General features: G+C 39.4%; 1 protein-coding gene across 1 annotated transcript in view; it reads left to right on the top strand.

Annotated features, from left to right (window-relative positions):
- The window catches only part of LOC139441028 (teneurin-2-like), a 2,123,458-nt gene that overhangs the window by 1,540,108 nt on the left and 567,231 nt on the right, over window positions 1-16,119 (top strand). Inside the window, exon 10 of the mRNA XM_071221851.1 lies at window positions 1,811-1,880. The gene's annotated coding sequence lies outside the window, so the exon portion shown is untranslated. The remainder of the gene's footprint in view (window positions 1-1,810; window positions 1,881-16,119) is intronic.

The following is a 16,119-nucleotide window of genomic DNA, read 5'->3' on the forward strand; positions in this document are numbered from 1 at the left end:
GATAATTCCTGGATGGAGAAGGGCAATTTGTTATTTCAGCTTTTTCATAATAATGGGTTTAACTTACAGCCCTCTTGGAGTTTGCTGTGGCAGGACAGCACGTTTCAAACCAGACGATGTTCTGCTAAAGGCCAGGTGTCCAAAGTACAATAAACAGCTCCCTAAAGATTAGAAAATGAATATTTAACTAGACGACTACGTTTGATTTCCTTCATTCATTTTTTATTGTTTCAGTGAAAACCTTCTGGACGGCAATCACATTGACAGGATTTTAATATCTTCTGGTAAATGAAACCTGTCGTTCTAGAGAGTTCAGTGTTTCTTTATGGTACCATTTGGTAAATTCCGGTGGCTAGTCATTTTCTTTATAGTTAAGATTTAGGGGATTCTGAGCAGATTGTACATCAAGGGTACACAATTTGCCCTTCGAGTTCGATAATTATGATGAAACTAGTTATATTAATTAGGTCATGTTTACAAAGAGCTTGGTTATTTTAAAAATATGGGAAAAACACCCCTCCTCTATTGGAAGCTTTAAGGGCTTAATTATGTTCCTTTCAAAGGCAAAGAAGCATCAAGCCCATCAAAACAGTTCAGTGCAGAGGGTTTTAGGTTCCTTCTTAAAAACAGGAGGCCTAAGAAATAAAGCTCTGTAGAGCTGACATCCATTAAACATTAGCAGCGAGCACAGTTACCTTGGACCAAAACATCTGCCTTTCCAGTTCCACTGTTTATCTTGGGGTTGTGGTTTCAGAAATCCTAATGTAGCGAGAGACGTTTTTAGAGTCCAATGTGAGATTTTGCTAAGCATTTTCCAATTATTGCAATTACAGGGTTTTATCTATTTGCTTGCCTATCGGAACACATAGAAAAGTCCTAAAGCAATGCAGAAACCTGATAAACACTGTGAGGATTCTCTGCACTTCCACATATCCCTAATTATTGCCTTGTCACCTGCCTTCTTCTCCTGGTTATGTTTGCATGTTTGCAGAGGACCCAAATGTAATTTTGTTGTTGTGTTGAACTCGTGTTATCCATATTAAAGGAGATTCACAAGTGTGTTGTTGTTGCTTGTCAATTCTCTAAGATTCTCGTGGAAGACTGAACCCCGTGTAAAGTCGTGCTCACGGTATGTTGACACAATTTTTGACATTTTGTTTTGCAGCTTTTATGCTCGCGCATTGCGTTTCTTTACACTGAATTAAATTAAACCCACATCTAAGACGAATAAGGACTTCCTGATTATGTCTGTATAAATGGTGGAATGAAGTGCGTATAGTCACCCAACAGGGAGACGTAAATAGGTTGTGTGGCCTTTGGGAGGAAGGCACGATTGTTAAAAGTTAAGGGTGGCCTTTTTTTAGTTGGTGTTTTGCTCTTTTTAAAACAGTTTTTCTTGACTTTCCATATCATGTTTGTTAAAGGTTATAATGACAGGCGTTGCAGTTTAGAATCTGCTCAAATCCTCATGAAAGCAACCACTGAGACTGAAGAAAAACTGGCCCTATCAGGTTAATCTAGGATTTCCAAACCGGGTTTAGATCAAAAAGGAAACCCAAGGTTTCCCAGTGAATGGGGATCTTGGTTTTATTCATATAAGGCGCTTTCATCACCCACTCCAGCATGGTGCTTCTGAAATGCAGAAACCTGTCACTTCTGAGATAAACCCACTAATCCACCTCTGTCCTTGGCATTCTCTGTGTTCTGGTGGGCAGGTCTCGTTGGTGTGAATTATTTCCTATCACTTATTCTCAGAGCTACCTCGTGTCATAAGCTGATAGCTTTACCCGATGCTTTTCTTGCCTTCCAGATGCAATGAAGACATCCAGGCGGCTCTGTGTGGTGGTTTGAGAACAGTCCCCGTTGAAGCTCTTCTAAAGGTAATCCCCTGGAATGACACCAGGTGTATCGTGAATCAAAAGAGTTGCTACCGTGCTCACCCAATCAAAGCGTCTGTGAAGTCTGTTCCTAAGTGAATATGCAAATCAGCAGTAGCCTCATTTGGTATTTTTCTTGTTCTAGGATTCTAACCTTTCTTGCTGCTTGCATGTGGGCGGGGCGGGGGTATGTGTTTATCAGAAAAAAAACGGCAGCTGCTCTTCCCTCCTCCCAGGCTAAGTGAGTTATCAGAGGCCTTCTTCACACTCTCAGTTTACCACTTATCACAATTCTCCTACTCATGATTCCGTCTGTAGACCAGAAGCTACTTGCTGATAAAGACAGTGCCTTAATTGTTCTTTTAACCCCCAGGGCCTGGCTTAAAGAAAGTTGTTTAAAGGAGCTAATGATAGCAGCAAACTTCTTAAAAAATTATATTGATACAGACCTAGATATAAAATCCAACGTCTATGACTCCATCAAGTTTAAATGTTACGTGTTCACAGTTTTTATGAGTGGGGTCTTGTTTTCCAATCTAAGCAACCATCCTGACTTGGCTGTTTTGTGAAGTGAGCCCCTGACCCTGTGCCCCTCCCTTCCCTTTGCTGTGGGTATCTCAGCTTTGCTCTGGATAAATGTCTGTGTTGGAGGCAGACCCAATGCGTTCCAACAAGGCTGATGGACGGACCATCTCAGAACGCGTGGTTTTCACCCTGGGAGTTCTCCTTGTCCCTGAGTGTGTTTCAGCCCAAGTATGAGCCGGTTGGTGAAGGAGATTTTGGAAGCATTCCAAGCCATAGTTAATTATGTGCTTTCATGAAACTCGAGTCCTGTGCTGTCTTCATGGATGCTTTTTTCTCTATTTAGTAAGTGGTTTGTTTTGCTTGTTTGCACATCTAACCTTATTTACTGTTGCGTTCCATAAAATAAAAACACGACATTGTACCGAGGCAAATTGCACAATGCATTAGATTTGTTCAAAGGTTTTAAAAATGCAGTGTGATAGCATATGTAACGGCACCAGGAAGACTATCAAGAACCTTAAAACTAAAAGGAATTTACCATTTTCTACTATCATTCGTCCTGCTTTTAATAAACAATTGGGAAGCCTGACTTTTGGACATATGACATGAGATATTTTTTGTATTTTTTGGTGGGGTTTTCATGGGCTTTCTGGTCTTTTATCTTTAAAGCAAGATGGGTTGCTTGTGTATTGGTGTGTGTATATATGCTTTCTAGAGTTTTCCATGGTTTCTTGTTTGTTTTTATGTTTTAGTTCATTTCTTTCATTTTGGTTTTGCTTGTTCGTGCCTGTGGAAAATCAACTTTATGATAAAGCTGATGCTTCAACTCTAAATATGACAAGTCTGTGGGATTAGGATGGAGGTTGCAAGGAAAAAGAACAAGTGAGGGAAAATTAAAGAGTCCCCCGAAAGCATTTTACTTACTGAAATAAGATCCCGAAGAAAATTGCTCTAATGTCAAAGGCCTGGTATCAGGACTCTGGATATTAGATACACAGAAGCTATGGTCAGAGGAGAGGAGAGATTGATGAGTTGCAGATGATATTGGCTGCTGGGTTTGAAGACGTCTCATGGGTGAATTGAAATGGAGGCCTCTGTTGGGTGGGTACTTTGGCAGTCACGGTATTATTGATCTATCAGAAGACGAAGGAGAAAACACCCTGATTGGTATGCTAAGAAGAGTTTGCTTCCTGTGGAAGGCAGGCAGCCTCATGCCTCCCAACTTTTCATTGTGATTGAGAAGCCCACCTAGGAAGACAGAGGTTTGAATTATTAAAGAAACTGAGTCTTCTAGCCTTGAAGCAGAATTTTCAATATTCTGAAATTTTTACAATAGCTTGTTTGGCAATACACATCTTCCCTTCATGTTTAGAGACAGAAAGAAAGAGAATTCACTCAGGAGGAAGAAAAGTTAGCTCTGACGCTAACATTCAGCTGCCTGTATTAAAGGTGCAGCTTGGCTGTTAGACACTTGTCTTAAGAATTGGTCATTTAGAATTTGAACAGCTGGCCTGCTGTTGGAAGTTGATTCCAAGATAATCTGTGGGGAAAATTAATGTTGTTTTCAATATTTTAAATCGGAGATATAATAACAATTACATTTTCAACTCATACATACAACTTTTTTCTTAAAACATCCTATTTGTATATTATGACAGGAATTACATCTCCTTTTAAACATAAGAATAAACATAGTAAATCACACAGAGAAATAAGTGTTTCACCTTCTTCTTTCCTGAATAACAGGTCAGCTAGTTGGTGAGGGTGAGTGTTTCAGAGCAATGCCGGCTTCAGTTGAATTCTGTCTTTACCATTTTTCTGACTTGAGATGAATTCTGTTCACCATTTTTCTAACAGTGTAACTCTGGCAAGGTGTTTGACATCTTCAAGATACAGTTTCCCAGCCTGTAAAATGGGAATGATGATGGAAGCCATGTTGTGAGCTTGTTATCAAGGTTAAATCAGAAACACAATAAACGCTTTAATATACGGCTGTTCATAGTACCCTAGTAACCCTGTGCAGGATCCAGTGAAAAGGGGTAGAAACTCGACTCAGATGCTTTGGGCACTGGCTCAGTGAGATATACCCGAAGCTGAACCTTTTATTTCTGTGATGGCAAGTCTCTAAATATATTTTGACCCTATTATTCTCTGGGTTGGATGTCAGGCCTGGCAGTACCTAAGTTCTAAGGGAGGTAGGAGTGTGACAAGGTCTTTCTGCTTTGACCTGCATACTCATTAGTGCCTGCTAATGAGGAAAGCTGAGGTCAGAAGCCAGAGAGAACACTCTCAAGGTAAGAAATAAGAGAGGTCAAAAGGCAGAGGTCAGAAAATCAGAGATCCAGGTCAAACCATGACAGGAGATAACCCCGTGTTGAGAATAGGGTGGCCACCACAAAAGGCGTCCTCATGGAGGAGAGAAATAAACACAGACTGAGCTCGAATGAATTGAAACGGTGCTTTCTTTGACTTTAATCAGAGTGGCATTAGAAGAGTTTCCTTTGGAGTTCAGGCAAAATCTGAGACATAAAATGATTTGGGTGCCAGATAATAGAAAAATATTGCTTTCTAAGCAATATGCCTGAAAAAAAAATATTCATTTGATGGAATGGGAATTAAGGATAGGGTCATGTTACATGCCATAGTTCAAATTAAAGGATCTGATTTGGGGATAGGTGTTCTGTGATAATGCGTGTAGGCCTTATACTAATAAATGCTTCAGTTCATGTTTGAGGGTGATTCACTCGTTCATTCACTTGTTCATTCACTTTTTAATTTATTTCGTGTCTGTTAAATAGCATAATTGTGTCCTAATTATAATCTGTCAAATGCTTCCTTTTTGCCTGGACTGGTGTGGCTCAGTTGGTTGAGCATCGGTCTGCAAAGCAAAGGGTCGCCGGTTCGATTTCTGGTCAGGGCACATGCTGGGGTGCAGGTTCTGTCCCAGTCCCCTGTCGGAGCACATTATGCAACCAATTGATGTTTCTCTCTCACACGGGTGTGTCTTTCCTTCTCTTTCTCCCTCCTTTCCCCTCTCTAATCAAGAGATAAATAAAGTCTTTTAAAAACTGTTATATTTTTACCTCAGTAAGTAGACATGTTTGTTCTACTTTATTTCCTCTTTCTCTTGCAGCCAGGACAGGAAGAGCCAGAGGCTCCCTGGTGCTGGCTGTACTGCCCTGTTCTCAGGCTTGCCCCTCCTCAGTGTATTACAGGTCTCCACCAGCCCTTCAGAAGGACCTCTGCAAATATGTGTCCCAAGATGGCATTCCCCTGCCTAGATCCCTCTGTACACTTCCCCTTGGTCCTGAAGACAGTCAAAACTCTTGACCTCAATCTCGAATGTCTTGCCTAAGTTTGCTCTTGCTTTAACTCTCCATCCCCTTGACACCTGTCTCCTGCCTGCTTTGCTCACCTGCTCATCACTCTCCAGCCAGTAGGAGCCCGGTCTTTCTCACCTGAGATTTCTGCCTTTGTCCTCTCTTTACCTCTGCTCCCCAAAGTGGACTTGCTCTCATCCTTCGTCCATGTTGCAGTTCAGATGTCACCTAACAAGAGAGAGCTTGTCTAGAGCAGCATATGTTCATCTGTCATCACTCCATTGTTGTTTCATAGCATTTATCACAATCTATTATTATGGGCTCTTTCAACCCCACTAACATGCTTACTCAAGATTAAAGGCTTTTTCTATCTTCACTGTGACTCTGTCCTCCAGAACCTGAAAAAAAAAATGCTTAGCAATTTTTAGCTGCTCAATAATATATTTTTAAAGATTTTATTTATTTATTTTTAGAGAGAGAGGAAGAGAGGAAGAAAGAGAGGGAGAGAAATGTTGATGTGTGGTTGCCTCTCACACACTTCCAACTGGGGACCTGGCCCGCAACCCAGGCATATGTCCTGACTGGGAATCGAACCAGTGACCCTTTGGTTCCAAGGCTGGCTCTCAACCCACTGAGCCACACTGGCCAGAGCTCAATAATATTTTTAACAAATGAATAATGCATGGGCTTCTTAATCTTGTCACTATCCAGGTTCATGATCTTCCCTCATGGTTTGAGTGATTCATTGTTCATTGAGGACATATCTTGTGAAAGGAACTTGGACCGTGGGGACATACAGATTAACAAGGACTTGTGTTGTTCCCTCTGTGACGGGGCTACCAAGGATGTTGCTACCTGCATCAGGGAATTCCTGGGGTATTAGCGTAAAAGAAGTCTGGGGCTGCATCTCAACCCGCAAAAGGAGGAGCAGAGCATAGGAGGGAAGAGAGAATACTCAGGTCACAGATTTGCCTTTCCTGCTTAACTGTCTCATAGAATGGACATATTTTCAAAATAGCTTCCTTGTAGGAAAAAAAAATGACTTTTTGTAAGTCCCTTGACGTGCCACGCTGCCTCTAGCTGTGGAACGTTTTTTGCACAGGCAAAAACCACTCCTCTTCCCCCTCCTCCCTCCCTTCCCCTCCACCTCCGGGTCCCTGTTCCCTTCATCTGCTGGCCTGTCATCCTTCACGCCTCAGCAGAAGGGCTCTTTTTCAGGGGACTGTCCTCTGGCTGCCTCCCCGCCTTACCCTGTTGAGACTAATTCTGTCCTATATGTGTCATGGCCTTCTAGGCTGCCCTTCATAGCGCTTAGTATTGCTGTGGTCATTGTCCGGGGTCTGTGTCGTTGTTGCATCAATGTCTGTCTCTCCAGGTGGACTTCGGGCTCCATGAGGACAAGTCCATCTTTGTTCTGGCCACTATTTGCAACACCAGCTACATGGGATTGCACAGTGTTCCCCTTGGGAACTCCCTGTTACTATAATGGTGTGCTAATTCCAAAGCACTGAATCTAATATGGCATATTTTTTTTTAACATTGTTCTTCGTGATTTTGATACATTTTCACTGAGTTGGTTTGGTGCTTGTATCTAGAGATGATGGTTTCTTCAAGTAAATAATTTTTAAATCTATGACAATAAATAATTATGAAACAGTGACAACACTGCAATGATAAGTAAATATTTGTACCACACAGAAAGAGGTAGAAACTTTCTGGGCTTAACCAAGTTTCACCTCTTCCATTTAGCATTAGCCTTCTCTTGTCTTTACTATTCACCACCATTTCCAAATTTCTTTTATATCTCATGTCATGATGATTAGCAATAAAAATGCCCCCTTTTTAAGTAGAAAGCACAGTATGAAAAGCCCTCTTTTTTTTTTTTCCTTACGATGCCTTGTGCCTTGTGTTGGCGGAGTAATTTACTTTATTTGCCAGCTGATCTTACTCAGTTTCCTTCCTTCCTTCCTTCCTTCCTTCCTTCCTTCCTTCCTTCCTTCCTTCCTTCCTTCCTCCCTTCCTCCCTTCCTTCCTCCCTTCCTTCCTCCCTTCCTCCTTCCCTCCCTCCCTTCCTTCCTTCCTCCCTCCCTCCCTCCCTCCCTCCCTCCCTCCCCCCCCTCCCCCCTTTCTATAACAGTCTCCAAAAATCCCCATCTCGCTTTTTCTTTTAACAGATGAAGACATATAATGAGGAAGATACTTACACTTTCAGAGCCTGCTACTTACATTTATAACCTTGAGGTTGCCTTTGATCCTAAATCAGCTTTTAATTACCATTGTAGTTACACTGGTGAAAAAAATGATTCTATTATTTTCAGAACACAGCAAGGATTATGACCAATACTGTCTCATGAGTACAGTTATTTTAGGGCTTTTATTACTAATTGTAGTTGGTTTATTATAATTCATTGTTCACTGGCCTTCTAGGCTACTTACTTAAGGTTCTATTCAGCATCACAGCTGCTGCTGCAGCTGCTATTCCCTCGAGATGCTATGACTTCATGAGAGAAACAGGGCTCCTATTTGGAAGAGGGTGTAATCGGGCTCAAGGGAGCTGCTTAACTTGGTGTCCCCCGGAATGTGCTACGAGAGGGTGTGTTATTCCCAATTCCAAGAAGAGGATAAGAATATAAGGAGAAGGTAGATGAGCCCTTTAACCATTACAAACTGGCATAAGCAACAATGAAACCATTTATTTATTTATCTACTGATTCAGCTAGCTGCTATCACTAATAGTAAACAGTATCTATAAAGCAGTTATCATGTGCCATACTCTGTGCTAAATGTAGTAAAATGTTCTTCTGTTTAATCCTCCAAAGAACAATCTCAAGTAAGTAATAGAATCTTTTTTTCACAGAAAGAAAGTTAAAGCACAGAGAAATGTAGTAATCACTGGATAAATTCATACACCTTCTCTCCCTGGTAGCTAGCCCTGATGCTGAGTCTGTAAGTGGGCCTTGAGGGCCGGACTGCCATGGTTCTCGGGAATGGGGCTCTATTTCTGTCAACTGTCCCAAGTAAATTTCCCAAAGGAAAAAATTCAATTCGCAGAAAACTATAGCAAAAAATTATACTGATGCAATAATAAAGGGAAATAAACTATCAACTCTATTTGATACTCATCATTGAAAGAAGTCACAAATTATTCATTTTTATAAAAGTAATCTATTCTAAATGTAAAATAAAAGCAGACTATAGATTGTTTCTTGGAGAGAGACCTACCCTCGCTATGCATATATAATACCCACCTCTCAGGTTTTTCTTTCTTTTCTTTCTTTGTATTTTTTTCCACCTAAGCTTTGAATGCTTAGTAAATTAGGATTGAATGAATAAATGTCATATATAATTTACATGATAAAGACAAACTCATATTAAGGTATACAAAACATCTCTAACAATCTCGAATCCTTACATTTTCTTTCACGAAAACAAAATTACCCTTGCTTCATGTTGAGTTATAATCAAATCTTTGGGTCCAGATGTATCCCATTTTGTCTTAGTCCATGAACTTATGCTTAAAGACTGAAGGGGAAAAATGTTTCTGTGACCGTTTGTACACAGCTTACATTTATTTGAATTCAGAATAAGATATGAAAATTGTGCATTTATTATGAAAATAATATGGTGAAATAGAATAAGATAGTCGGATTGATTAATTTCATCTGGCCAGAACACTGTGTAAATTGAAATATCAATGCTTTCATTTTTTTCACAATCAATATTTGCATTTCTTAATAGTGAAAATCTGCTAAAAAAAATCAAATGAGTCATGATCTTGAGACCATGAGCCATTGAAGATTATTTTAAGAGAATTTCAGGTTTGGCTACACCTCTCTTGATCAAGGTCAAAATTCCGGACATTGCAATGTTAGAAGTCTAATTTAGCCCTCCTTGCTTTCTAACTTGTTTGAATATTAGCAATCATTATACTTGAACCCTGTAAGCATCTAGCTGTTCTTTATTTAGAATTGCCTTTGGTCTGCAGAGGAGAAACGGGAGCCTCAGTTAAGCTTTTAACATGCTATTTTTATGATGCGAATGATTTACACACCGATTCCTTTGAACTGATTCTTCCACCTTTTCTAAAAAATAGTCCTTCTTAAAAAAAAAAAAAAAAACCCAATAAGATAGACATAGAAACCCCTCCAAACATTATTAAAACCCGAACAAAAGCATATCAATAACATCAAATACCACTTTTAGAGGTGAACCTAATTATAAAATTCTTCACGAAACCCAATTTTCTGTTGCAAAAAAGCAGAGTACCATCAGAAAAACAGTGCCCTAGCCAAATGCAAAACAACTAGTTAATATTTTTCTATGTATTGAGAATAAATCATTATATTCATTTGGAAGAGACATTGATTTTTTTTTTCTTTTAAGAATTTTTCTCTGGAGCATAGATAAAACTAATTTCTCCCCACATCAAAGATTCTTTATTCTTCCTTACAGAATAAAATGCAAAGCCTTTGGAAGCTGACAGTAACATTGTCTGAAAGGCAAAGTGGCCTGCTTCTAACTTTTCCTAGGTTGGGAAGGCAAACAAGATAGCTTGTTAGAACTGTGTCTAAAACAAGGATACACAGGCTCGGAAAGGGATCTAAGAAACAGATCCCTGTGAGTGAATTGCATAAGTTGTGTGATATTTATTTTGGCCTTGTTTCTGTGGTTACTCATTCCCCAGCATTTGGTATGTTCAAATATTTAGTAGAGCATCAGAGGAGGTTGCTACTGTTTTATCAGTAAATGGGCCCATTCAAACTGGGCTCTGGAGCAGATTGTTACATGAAGTTGAGTGTGAATGTTTGATTTAGAACAGGCCTTTCATAGAAAGTCCTTTATATAAAGCCCAGCTTGGATTCCTCCCATCCAGTTATTTATTATCATTTCATTCTATTCGGCTAAAGTTTTCTACTTCAGTCCTTCTTTAGCGAATAACCAAAATGTCAGGACTGATTCCCCGCCTCTCCCTACCTCTACCCCTGCAGAACTTAACTGACTTTTTACTGATTTATCTGTTGGTGCTGGTAGTAGCACGTTTATATAATTCAGTTTGTGTTTCAGGAATATAATTTTATATTAATCACACTTTTTAAAAAAATCTCCAATAATTTTACTTGCCTCAATGTCCTAATTTCTTAGCATGACCCTCTTTTAAAAAGTGTCATGCCCTAGCCAGGTGGTTCAGTTGGTTAGAGCATCATCCCATACACCAAAAGTTTGCAGGTTCGAGTCCTGGTCAGGGCACATACCTAGATGCTGGGTTCATTCCCTGGTTGGGGCACATGCAGGAGGCAGCCAATCAATGTTTCTCATATCAATATTTCTGTGTGTGTGTGTGTGTGTGTGTATCTGTCTCTTTCTGTCTGTCTCTCTCTCTCCCTCTCCCTCTCTTCCTCTTTCTCCTCTAAAATCTACAAACATATCCTCAGGTGAGGATTTTTTTTTTTTAAATGTCACAAGAAACATGGAAAGTTCTTTCATACCTGAAGGCACTTTGCAGACCCATCCACTGGTTCCACCTAAAATGTCAGCTCTGATATGAAGCCCTCCCTTCATTCCCTGGGTAGAGTTTGTCACTTTATGCTGTATTTTTTATTGCCTTAATACCAACTACATACTTATCATGGAGCACTTATATATTTACAAATTTTATATTTCCCACCAGATATGTAGACCTTCAAAATATGCATTATATAATGTTCATCTTTATTTCTCCCATGATTAGGCCCCCAAATAAATATATATTCAGTAGTTGACATGGTGCTTAATAAATTTTGTCGAGTGACCGTAATGGTATGCTTGGTTTTGTAAACTTGTTTTTATATCTGTCTCCAGTCCTCAGACTTTAAGTTCTGAACGGGGAGAATCATATATATTTGTTCACCATCGTGAACCAATGCCAAGTGCTTACCTGGGATATAGTTGTCGTGTAATAAGTATTTAAAAATGAGCACATCAGCTGATAACTAAGAATGTTGGTTGTTGACAATAGCATTTCCTGTTGAGCAGAGTTTCCGGAAACAAAGTTATCCAACCCAGAAGAATGTACCTCTATTAATAAATGTCCTGACATCCTGGAAAAGGTGGTTCTAAGATACAGGATAGCTGTGGTTTTCAAAATGTGGGCCGCGACCCATACTTATTGGACATGCTATCAATTCAGTTGGCTATGAAGAGCACTTTTCAAAAAAATAAAAACGAGGTTGGATTGCATTAGTTTTCTATTGCTGTGCAACAAGTTATTGTGAACTTAGAGGCTTAAAGCAACATTCATTATCTCACAGTTGCCACAGGTTGAGTGTTGGGACATGGGTTTGCCGGATCCTCTGTTTGGGTCCTGCAGGCTTCAGAAAGGGTGTGGCAGAGGATGCTGGATATTACCATTGTCTTCTTATCCTAGTGTTCTTTTCTGTGATTCTGTGATGTATAATGAGAAATATACATTTGGTCTTCTTTTCTCTGGCACAGAGCTCACAAAACCTGGGAACTTCCTAAGTGATGAGAGTGACAAAGATGTATTTGTTATGCTAATGAGATGACTTTTGAACTGACCCCGAATAGGGGAACTGGTTGTCAGGAGAATCAACAATGAGATTAGAGGACTGGAATTCAGACTCCTGCCCCACAGGCTTCTCCCTTCAGCCCCCAAACACCCCACCTGCAGGGAGGGCAGAGCTGCTGGAGGTTGATTCAGTTTCCAGTGGTCAGTGATTTCATCAGTCATGCTTATGCAGTGAAGCTTTCCTAAAACCCAAAATGCCTGGATTCTGAGTCTCCAGGTTGGCAAACATGTGGATTCCCAAAAGTGGTGAATCTGTAAACAGCATGAAAGCAACTGGCCCTTTCCCCACCCCTTGCCTCATGCATCTCTTCATCTAGCTATTCCTGAGTCATTTTATATTAACCAGCAATCTAGTGAGTAAATGGGTATCTTCTGTACGAAATCAGCAAATCCGAGGAGGGGGTCATGGGAATCTTTGACTTATAGCCATTAGGTAAGTATAGGTAACAACCTGGACTTTTGACTGGTATCTGAAGTTTAAGAAGGGGATCATGGGAGCCTCCGATTTGTAGCCAGTAGGTCAGAAATGCAGGTGACAACCTTGACTTGTGCTTGACATCTGAAGTGTCTTTATGTGGCATGTCTTTCTTGTAGGACTGACCCCTTAACCTGTATAATCCGAGTCAGGGGTGTCCAACCTTTTGGCATCTCTGGACCACACTGGAAGAAGAAGAGTTGTCTTGGGCCACATGTTAAGTATACAAACACAAACATTTGGGCCACACATTAAATACACAAATGAAAACCGATGAACAAAAAAAAAAAAAAAAAAAAAAAAAGGTTTTAAGTAGATTTACGATTTTGTGTTGGGCCACATTCATAGCCATGTGGCCACATGTAGGCCGCATGTGGCCTGTGGGGCATGGGTTGGTCACCTCTGGATAGTGTCAGAATTCAGTTGAATTACAGGGCAAACAGATGGTGTCTGGAAAATTGGTCGGGGGAATTCCCCTACAATGGAATTGGTACCAGAACCCCTTTATGTTTCAAGAGTATGTGGCTGGTAGAATTCATTTCCTTGATGTAGAACTAAAGCTATCTCACTTATTTAAAGGCAACAGAAGAGGTTTTGCTACTTATTTAAGTCTCTGATCTCTAAACCCCCTTCCAAAGGGATCACCTGATTAGGTTAGGTCCATCCAGGACAATCTTACTTTTGATTAACTGGAATTCAAGTGATTAGGAGCTAGAGACTTTAATTGCATCTGAGATTTTCTTTTTACTTCTCTGTATAATGTAACATCATCAAGGAGTAGCATCCTATCATACTCACAGGGTATGCAAGGGCCTGACTCATCGGGAGTCCTTGTAGAGTTTTTCCAGCCAACCATATTGCATTAATAATATGTGTGTGTGCCTGTGTAGTTTCATACATTTAGATATGCGTGTATGCCTGTAGTGGGCCATAACGCAAAGTCTACTTTGCACTGTGAGTTGCATGCAAGGAAATGTAAGATTATTTGAGTTATAGGATAAACTTATAGTGCTTCTTATATTCCCAAAAGTTAGAAAGTGCTTAGTCCAGTTATAGACAATGCTAAGCAGCTTTAGAAATCCATATCTTATTATTCATTACTGACATTTGTGTTCATTCATTCATTAATTCAATCAGTCAATGATTATTAAGCACATACTATTGAGTTGGCCAGAGAGTTCATTTGTTTTTTTTCTGTAAGAAGGCTCTAGTAGCACTTAGTTGTCTTTAACTTCATTAGAAACAATTTTGTTAGATTGTATTGTGACAGCTGTCATATCAGCCTGTACTTTTAAAGAGAGTTTATCAAAATTGGTGAATTTTTGTGTGGCCATTTTAATATTGAAGATGGAAGAAAATATGCAACATTTTTGGTATATTATGCTTTATTATTTCAAGAAAGGTAAAAACGCAACTGATTCACAAAAAAAGATTTGTGCAGTGCAGGGAGAAGGTGCTGATCAAACGTGTCAAAAGTGGTTTGCCAAGTTTTATGCTGGAGATTTCTTGCTGGATGATGCTCCATGGTCAGGTAGACCAGTTGAAGTTGATAGCAATCCAATTGAGACATTAATTGAGAACAATCGACTTTATAGCAGGTGGGACACAGCTGACGTACTCAGAATATCCAAATCAATAAAGTTGCTGGTGAATATGAAAAATGTGTCTTTTCTTTTATGGAAAAAACTAAATGGACTTCTTGGCCAACCAACCCAGTATATGTAAGGCTTTGCATTAAGCAACAAAGAACATTAATTCCTCAAGATCAACACTCATTATGGATGACTCTAAATAAACAATTATTATAATCCTGGGTAGAAAATAGGGAGGATACTATTAGGGAATTTTGGAAAGAAAACAAAGGTAAAAATGCATATTTAAACGAGGCTGTAGTATTATAATTCTGCCAAAGAACCATGTTTCTTTTCCCTGTTTCTAAAACTCAACTTTATAGTTCAATAATAAATAATTTAAAAGAGAATAAAGCAAAAGATTAAAGAAGAATTTATAAAGGATCCATTGCCTAAAATACACCTCTCACTCATTATAAAGAAATAATATCATTCTACCCGGCAATTAAAATAGAGAAATTAAAGTACATTTCTAACATCATATCTTTTATCCTTTTATTACTTGCCCCAAGTCACTGCAAGTCTCAGGGGTGGGGGCAAACACCCACTCAAGTTACTGTCAATAAGGCTTATGAGTATTTGTGCTGGCTGAGCTGGCAATTGGTTTGGCACAAACTGTGAAAAAAAAAAAACAAATCAAACACAAATGTTGTTCTCATCTGTCTCTGCCACCAAGCGGGAGCCAGTGGCAAAGAGGAGATCATACATATTATACTTTGATTGTTATTTGGACCCGCAGACTACACAAATTGCTCATAAATGAATGTCAATTTTCCTAAACCAAAGCATATTTTGATGAACTAATTTGATGTGACACTATCCCTTGTTAATGCACCAGAATACCACTGTACTTCAAAGCTTAGGTCAAAGTTGTAAAGCCTCTGTCTCATCTCCTGATACAGCATCTCTGGGAAAAGGGCTGCTTTGTCTTTGACACTGAGGCATTGTGAGCTGTGCAAAGAACTGTTACTTCTTAAGTGTCTTGAGACTTTGTTTTCAAATGAGCTCAGATTCAAGGTTAATGCACAACAATCATTTCCTGGGCAGTTAGATGAGGATATATTCAAGTTAATGATTGTGAACCAATTGTCAGAGGGCTGCAATGGTCATAAAGTGTCCTTTATTTCCTACCCCCTTAAAATTTCCATCAGCCATGGTCTTCCTTGGACCCTGGGTATTTCTCCCATACTAGTAATAGGGTTTTCCTTGTAAGGTTCTCAAAGAACTTAATGACTATGTCTCAGTACCATTGTATTAATGTTGTTGATTAGATTTATGGATAAATAATTTGGGTTCATGAAAGATCTGTTCCCACTGGCACACAAAAACCCGAGAGATTAATTAAACCCCCATCGTCCCTCTTCCTTCCTGTTCTACCTCTATTAGAAACAATAAGCGTGGCTTGCAAAACAAAAGAAAAAATTATAGCTGTCACTAATTGATTGTTTTTCAGCAATCATGTGCAGTGTGTAATTACCCAAAATTATGTTAAAATCCATAATTTCATATGAAGTGAAAACGGAACCAGGAACATTATAAACTCTATTAAATCAAAGATCCTAGAACAAGAATCTTGAAATACTTGACTCAAACGCTTTATCTCCTGACCATGAGTCCCGTAAAGACAGCTAAAAATAAAGCGTTTGCTCATTTTGCCGCAATAGAGATTTCAGTTCTCCATTTGCACAGGTTTTTTTTTCTTAGTGATGTTGCAGCTATTTCTACT

The sequence above is a fragment of the Desmodus rotundus genome, chromosome 6 (assembly GCF_022682495.2).
Source record: "Desmodus rotundus isolate HL8 chromosome 6, HLdesRot8A.1, whole genome shotgun sequence".
Lineage (NCBI taxonomy): Eukaryota > Metazoa > Chordata > Mammalia > Chiroptera > Phyllostomidae > Desmodus > Desmodus rotundus.